Genomic DNA, 7,171 nt, shown 5'->3' with positions numbered 1-7,171 from the left:
GTGAAAAACAGCTAGCACCTGCATAAACATTAAACCTATCCCATTAGAACCAGTGAAGAAAATATGTAAACAATTGAAGGGTAGAGAGATTTGATGGACAAGTAAAATACCTTTTACTAACCAATAAAGTAATTGGCAAGAAAGCTACTAACTAATTGGAGTCACACACGAGGTCTGTAAAACTGTATAAAATGAGTTATGTGAATAAAGAATGGGCTTTTCCACCATGAAGAAAATGGACTCTTGTGTGATTTATTCCAATATAGGACCATGATAAAGTGGTAAAATATTTGAAAGGAAAATGCTCTAGTGATTCCAGTGAGGTGGGAGGTACTGCAATGTCCTGAGCTCTTGGCTACTATTTGTCAGACACTGTTCAATACTAGACAGCACCCTCAGGGGGACGAGGAGGAAAGCAGACCAACAGGCATCATGGGCACTCAAACCACAGCTGAATCAAAGGAACAACCCATGCCGGTAAGCATAACTGTGAGATATGCAAACAGACTTCAACCACAAGCCCGATGAGTACATTGTGACCTGATGCTGGGATAGTGTGGCTGACAGTTGGAAACTAGAGAGTAGTGAAGCCAAGCAGCTGGGATATCTGTCCTGGGGTGTGGTCATTGACAAGGGGATTGGGAAAAGGACAGACATTCTCAGCCTCTGGAGGCGACTCCTGTCAAGTGTGAAGGAAAGGTATCTTTTCAAGGATGATCTATCAATGCACTAAGAAAAGTGGAACACCATGGAGAAATTTATCCAGTTCTTGAGAGAATTAGCTGTGCTGGAGGTAATCTATAAGGATTAAAATAATGAGTAGTCCCCTACAGATCCAGATGAAGTAAAGTGTACACAATCCATGTGGCAGAAGTTTCTATGAAGCATGCCATTGTATGCCAACTCAGTGGCAGTGATGTCATGGAAAGAATAAATGATGGATAATTTGTTTGCCCAACTCTGGCAATATGAAGAAAGTCTCTCTTCCTTCCTATGGGCCTGCATCTCAGCTGTGGAAAGACTGTCCAAAGATCTCCAGCAATTTAAAGATGACCTCTAGCAATTTAAAGAGGAAATGTCCCATGCCCTGCCGGTACAGACCAGTCTCTGCTATTGGAAGCAAGGGCCTCCCTGCTTGAGAGAGAGGGTGCACACCATGAGGTAACCTGTGGTTTTACATGCATGACCATAAAGACACGAGTGGGATGGAAAACCCACCTCTGCCCTAGCAGCATGGGTACATGAGTTGAGAGGAAGAACAACCACTGCAGGAAATTCTTCAAGGATAAATGCTGCTCCAGTTTCCTGTGGGCAAGGGCTCAGACAGAATGGAAGGGCTGATGTTACTTCCTATCCTCTTGAAGGGACCTCCAGTTCATCATATTTACAAGATGTGAATAATGATTACTATGACCAGGACTAGAGATGATCTGCCTCCAGCCAGGAGGAGGCAAAAGAGAATCAGATCTATTGGACTGTGTGCATCCAATGGCCTGGCACATCAGACTCAACAGAGTATAAGGTTTTGTTGACATTGGTGTACAATGTACCCTGATGCCACTGAGATATATAGGGGGAGAATCCATTTCTATTTCTGGGGTGACAGAAGGATCCCAACAGCTGACTGCACTGAAAGCTGAAGATAGTCTGACTGGGAATGAATGGGAAAAACACCCCATTGTGACCAGCCCAGAGGCCCTGAGCCTCCTTGGCACAGATTACCTCAGGAGAGGGTATTTCAAGGACCCAAAAAGGCATCATTGGGCTTTAGGATACCTCCTGTGGAGACAGAAGAAACAAGACAGTTGAATACTTTGGTCTCTCAGAGGACCCTTTTACTGTAGGACTGCTGAGGGTTGAAGAACAACAGGCATGTATCACCACTGCAACAGCGCATCATTGGCAATACTGCATCAACTGAGACTGTGATCCCCATCCATAAGATGATTTGTAAATTGGAGAGCCAGGGAGTGGCCAGCAGACTTGTTCACTATTTAATAGTCCTATATAGCCAGTGTGTAAGTCCAACGGAGAGTGGAGATACAATAGACTATTGTGGCCTGAACAAAGTCACACCACCGAGTGCTGCTATGCCAGACATGCTAGAACTTCAGTACAAACTGGAGTCTAAGGCAGCAAAGTGGTGTCACCACTGATATTGTTAATATGTTTTTCTCCATTCCTTTAGCAGCAGAGTGCAGGCCTTTAGCAGGGCATCTCACTCCCCACAAGAGCTTATCTATTGTTTGTTAACCAGTCAGATAAATCAAACAGGACAAGCTTTTTTCTAGTGAGTTATTTTGGCACCACGGGGTTAACATGGATCTGGCATCTCCCAATGGCCAATAAACACTGTAGCCAATATATGGAATATTAATCCCAATATTACCGGGTGGGATGTGCCTGGGCTCGTCTGACCCTTGCTGCTGGGCCAAAGGCAGCAGCTGTGGTGTTTCACCTCAGAGATACCTTTGGCTGGCTGGATGCTGCAGCTAGGCACTCGGAACAAATCCAGGCATAGTAGAAACTCAGTTTACCTCTGGTGGAAAAGGTTCAGGCGACGGTGAAGAGAAACAGGAGAGGATTCTATCGTAGAGTTTTAATCCAGAGTTTTATTCCAGGATGACAGACCTCTGAATCTTGTAACAGCTCCCAACAGAATCCAGACCGCATGGTTCCATCTCCTTTTTAGCCCGGGGACAGGGGGAGGGGAAGGGACAGGTGAGCCACCAACCAGGTGGGAGGAGGGGAAGGCTCCAGGGATAAAGACACTTGGACAGGCCAATGAGCCTGGACCTGAGGGGCATCTGTGGTGGTTTGACAGGAAATGTGTTTTTTGAGATGCTGTGTTTTTGGCCAATGGATATTCAGATTTTAATATTGGCATTTAACCTGACCATTGAGACATGGACACGCCTCTGAGAACACGGGGTTAAAAGCAGAGCTCTCCCCTGGGAGGGTCCTCTTGGGTTTCCGGCGGGAAAGAGTTCGGGTCTCTCCCCCGGCCCAGCTGCTGGCTGGGCAGGGGGAGGGGAAAGCCATGTGGCCAGGAGAGGTAGGCCTGAGCCCGGGGGTGGAAGGGTGGAAGAGAGAGAAAGAGAGAGACACTGGGAGCCATCGGGCAGCCCCCCCTGAGAGATACAGAGAGAGAGAGAGAGAGCCGCTGCCTGGGACTGTAACCTTGAAGCTTGATAAACATGGGCCTGTGCCGGCAGCACGGCTGGGACGGAGAAGAAGGGGGGGGTTCAGCCGGCCGCTTGTAGGAGCTTTTAACCCCTTTTTGGAGAATGAGAACTTTACAGAACATTGACCTTTCCTAGAAGATAGAGTGGAAGATGAGGAAGAAATGGGCCAGTGTGAGAGAGGTCTGGGCGAGTGAGAGATAGTAGAAGAATAGAGAAGAATCCTAGTGGGAAGAGATGATGGAGTGGCTTTTGCTGGACTCTTTTTGTATAGCCATGGACAGAACCATGTTCCTTGTGATACAGAGACTGCATTCTAGGGGGAGGCAATGGCCTCAGAACCAAGAGGGTTCAGTGTTGGTGCCCCTCGGCCCCAGGGGGTGAAAATATGGGGGGGACAGGTGTCCCAAAGGAGAGATTGTTTGTGATACAGAGACTGCTCAGTGTTGATGCCCCTCGGCCCCAGGGGGTGAAAAAATATGGGGGGGACAGGTGTCCCAAAAGGAGAGATTGTGGGGACAGGTGTCCCAAAGGAGAGACTGCCTTTTTTTGGATCGGGACAGAGCATCCTTAAAAGACAACCCTAGAAGCAGTTCTGGTCCGTGTTCAGTGGTGAGAGCACTGGACATGGAAAGGAAGAAGTCACGACGGCAGATGTACTCCGGGCGGTGCCACAAGTGACACAGAAACACACGAGGCTTCAGCTGTGTTTCCAGGGGAAGCCCATGGTACAAGAAGGACTCCTCTCCTCTTGATGAACTGAGGATTGATTGTCTAAAAAGTGATGCTGGACCGAGAGTTGGTGATTTGAGGAACAAATGTATTGTGTTGGAAATTTGGTGGGGGGAGGAGGAAATGCATTTGTGAAGTTTTCATTTTCCCTGTGTGTGTTCCTTTTTATCTGTAGTTGTAGAGTAGTTAATAAAGTTCTGGTTCTTTTCTTTCCTAAGTAGGAGCCTGCTTTGCTTATTCCTGGTCACATCTCACAGCAGCTACCAGGGAGAATGTATCTTCATGGAGGCACTGGCATTGTGCCAGTGTCAAACCATGACATTTTTGGTTTCCCTGACCGGGGAATCGAATTTTGGGGGAATGATAAGATAAAGTTGTGAGTAAAGCTGTGAGATGGGACCAAAGAAGAATAAGAACAAAGCATGTATTGAGTTAAAATCTGGAGATGAAGGGTTTCTTGTTTTGTAGAAGTGTTGAAGTGTTTTGTAATTTTGTTAATAATTTTAGAAAGTGTGTTCTCAGAGGCGAAGGGTGGAATGTGGTGGTTTGACAGGAAATGTGTTTTTTGAGATGCTGTGTTTTTGGCCAATGGATATTCAGATTTTAATATTGGCATTTAACCTGACCATTGAGACATGGACACGCCTCTGAGAACACGGGGTTAAAAGCAGAGCTCTCCCCTGGGAGGGTCCTCTTGGGTTTCCGGCGGGAAAGAGTTCGGGTCTCTCCCCCGGCCCAGCTGCTGGCTGGGCAGGGGGAGGGGAAAGCCATGTGGCCAGGAGAGGTAGGCCTGAGCCCGGGGGTGGAAGGGTGGAAGAGAGAGAAAGAGAGAGACACTGGGAGCCATCGGGCAGCCCCCCCTGAGAGATACAGAGAGAGAGAGAGAGAGCCGCTGCCTGGGACTGTAACCTTGAAGCTTGATAAACATGGGCCTGTGCCGGCAGCACGGCTGGGACGGAGAAGAAGGGGGGGGTTCAGCCGGCCGCTTGTAGGAGCTTTTAACCCCTTTTTGGAGAATGAGAACTTTACAGAACATTGACCTTTCCTAGAAGATAGAGTGGAAGATGAGGAAGAAATGGGCCAGTGTGAGAGAGGTCTGGGCGAGTGAGAGATAGTAGAAGAATAGAGAAGAATCCTAGTGGGAAGAGATGATGGAGTGGCTTTTGCTGGACTCTTTTTGTATAGCCATGGACAGAACCATGTTCCTTGTGATACAGAGACTGCATTCTAGGGGGAGGCAATGGCCTCAGAACCAAGAGGGTTCAGTGTTGGTGCCCCTCGGCCCCAGGGGGTGAAAATATGGGGGGGACAGGTGTCCCAAAGGAGAGATTGTTTGTGATACAGAGACTGCTCAGTGTTGATGCCCCTCGGCCCCAGGGGGTGAAAAAATATGGGGGGGACAGGTGTCCCAAAAGGAGAGATTGTGGGGACAGGTGTCCCAAAGGAGAGACTGCCTTTTTTTGGATCGGGACAGAGCATCCTTAAAAGACAACCCTAGAAGCAGTTCTGGTCCGTGTTCAGTGGTGAGAGCACTGGACATGGAAAGGAAGAAGTCACGACGGCAGATGTACTCCGGGCGGTGCCACAAGTGACACAGAAACACACGAGGCTTCAGCTGTGTTTCCAGGGGAAGCCCATGGTACAAGAAGGACTCCTCTCCTCTTGATGAACTGAGGATTGATTGTCTAAAAAGTGATGCTGGACCGAGAGTTGGTGATTTGAGGAACAAATGTATTGTGTTGGAAATTTGGTGGGGGGAGGAGGAAATGCATTTGTGAAGTTTTCATTTTCCCTGTGTGTGTTCCTTTTTATCTGTAGTTGTAGAGTAGTTAATAAAGTTCTGGTTCTTTTCTTTCCTAAGTAGGAGCCTGCTTTGCTTATTCCTGGTCACATCTCACAGCAGCTACCAGGGAGAATGTATCTTCATGGAGGCACTGGCATTGTGCCAGTGTCAAACCATGACAGCATCTTTTGAACTTCTGCCAACCACACGACGCCCCTGCTGGAATGTTAAGATTGATGGACAGCTCTCAGGAGGAGGGCAAAGGGGGAGGGGAAAGGATAGGTTGGCACACCTGGGGGGTTGGGATAGATGAAACAGGAAATGGCATCAGACTGCAACAAAACACCTTACTGTTGAATTGAGATCTGGGAAGATAAGATGGATTTCTGACTGACAGACACCTCACTTTATGACTATAAAAGCAACACTAAATTTTCACAAATCAGAAATCTCCTGTACATTTTCCTGGAAATGTATGGGGTTTCTCCGATGAGTAAGGATGCCTGGTTTGTGGTTACTCCCCAGGGGTTAAATGAAAGGAATCTGTATATTATTGTCATTTCAATGGTAAGTTACATTTGATTCCTAATCAATACTATTTCTTTTGCTAGATTTAATATAGGCACCTTGATATTGTATAGTTTTATGTTATGCCATAATCTATTAATAGCTCTTTAGTTTTATACTGTATAGTAAGTAATTCTAAGCTTTTCATCTATTATCTCATCTGTTTAATAAATAATTCATTTTTATAAATAGACCTGATTTGCCATCATTAGAACTTGCGGGCCAGAGTGATTCCTTAAATTGGAACTGTTGCCAGAATCCAAGGCTAAGGCAAGGCTTGTCTGAGGCTTCTATTCGTCCCTTGACAAGGACACAGTTTGCTTTCACATGGAGGGGTGCCCAGTACACCTGGAACCGATTGCCCCAGGGGGTGTAAACACAGCCCCATGATTTGCCATGGACTGCTCCAGACTGCACTGGAAAAGGGTGAGGCTCCAGAACACTTGCAGTCTATTGATGACATCATCATGTGGGGCAACACAGCAGAGGAAGTTTTTGAGAAGGGGGAAAAGATAATCCAAATCCTCCTGAAGGCTGGTTTGGCAATAAAGCAATGTAAGGTCAAGGGACCTGCCCAGGAAATTCAGTTTTTAGGAGTAAAATGGCAAGATAGATGTTGTCAGATTCCACTGGACACAGTCAATAAAATAGAAGCTATGTCCCCACCAACCAGCAAGAAAGAAACACGGGCTTTCCTAGGTGTTGCGCGGTTTTGGAGGATGCATATTCCAGAGTACAGTCAGATTGTAAGGCCTTTCTATCAAGTGACCCAGAAGAAGAACGATTTCAAGTGGAGTTCTGAACAACAACAAGCTTTTGAAGAAATTAAGCAGGAGATTGCTCATGCAGTAGCCCGTGGGCCAGTCAGGACAGGAGGAGATGTGAAAAATGTGCTCTAAACTGCAGC

The 7,171-nt window shown here is 46.9% G+C and overlaps 1 long non-coding RNA gene across 1 annotated transcript; it reads left to right on the top strand.

Moving 5' to 3' along the window:
- Positions 1-2,815: 2,815 nt before the first annotated feature.
- On the top strand, positions 2,816-5,774 carry LOC129047157 (uncharacterized). Its single transcript, XR_008509149.1, has 3 exons — positions 2,816-3,583; positions 3,675-5,226; positions 5,318-5,774. It is a non-coding gene; the product is annotated as an uncharacterized LOC129047157 (long non-coding RNA).
- The last annotated feature ends 1,397 nt before the right edge of the window (positions 5,775-7,171 follow it).

This window comes from Molothrus ater (assembly GCF_012460135.2).
Source record: "Molothrus ater isolate BHLD 08-10-18 breed brown headed cowbird chromosome W unlocalized genomic scaffold, BPBGC_Mater_1.1 matW_random_MA34, whole genome shotgun sequence".
Lineage (NCBI taxonomy): Eukaryota > Metazoa > Chordata > Aves > Passeriformes > Icteridae > Molothrus > Molothrus ater.
The sequence above is the reverse complement of the archived record's forward strand: the minus strand, read 5'-3'. Positions and strand labels throughout refer to the sequence as shown.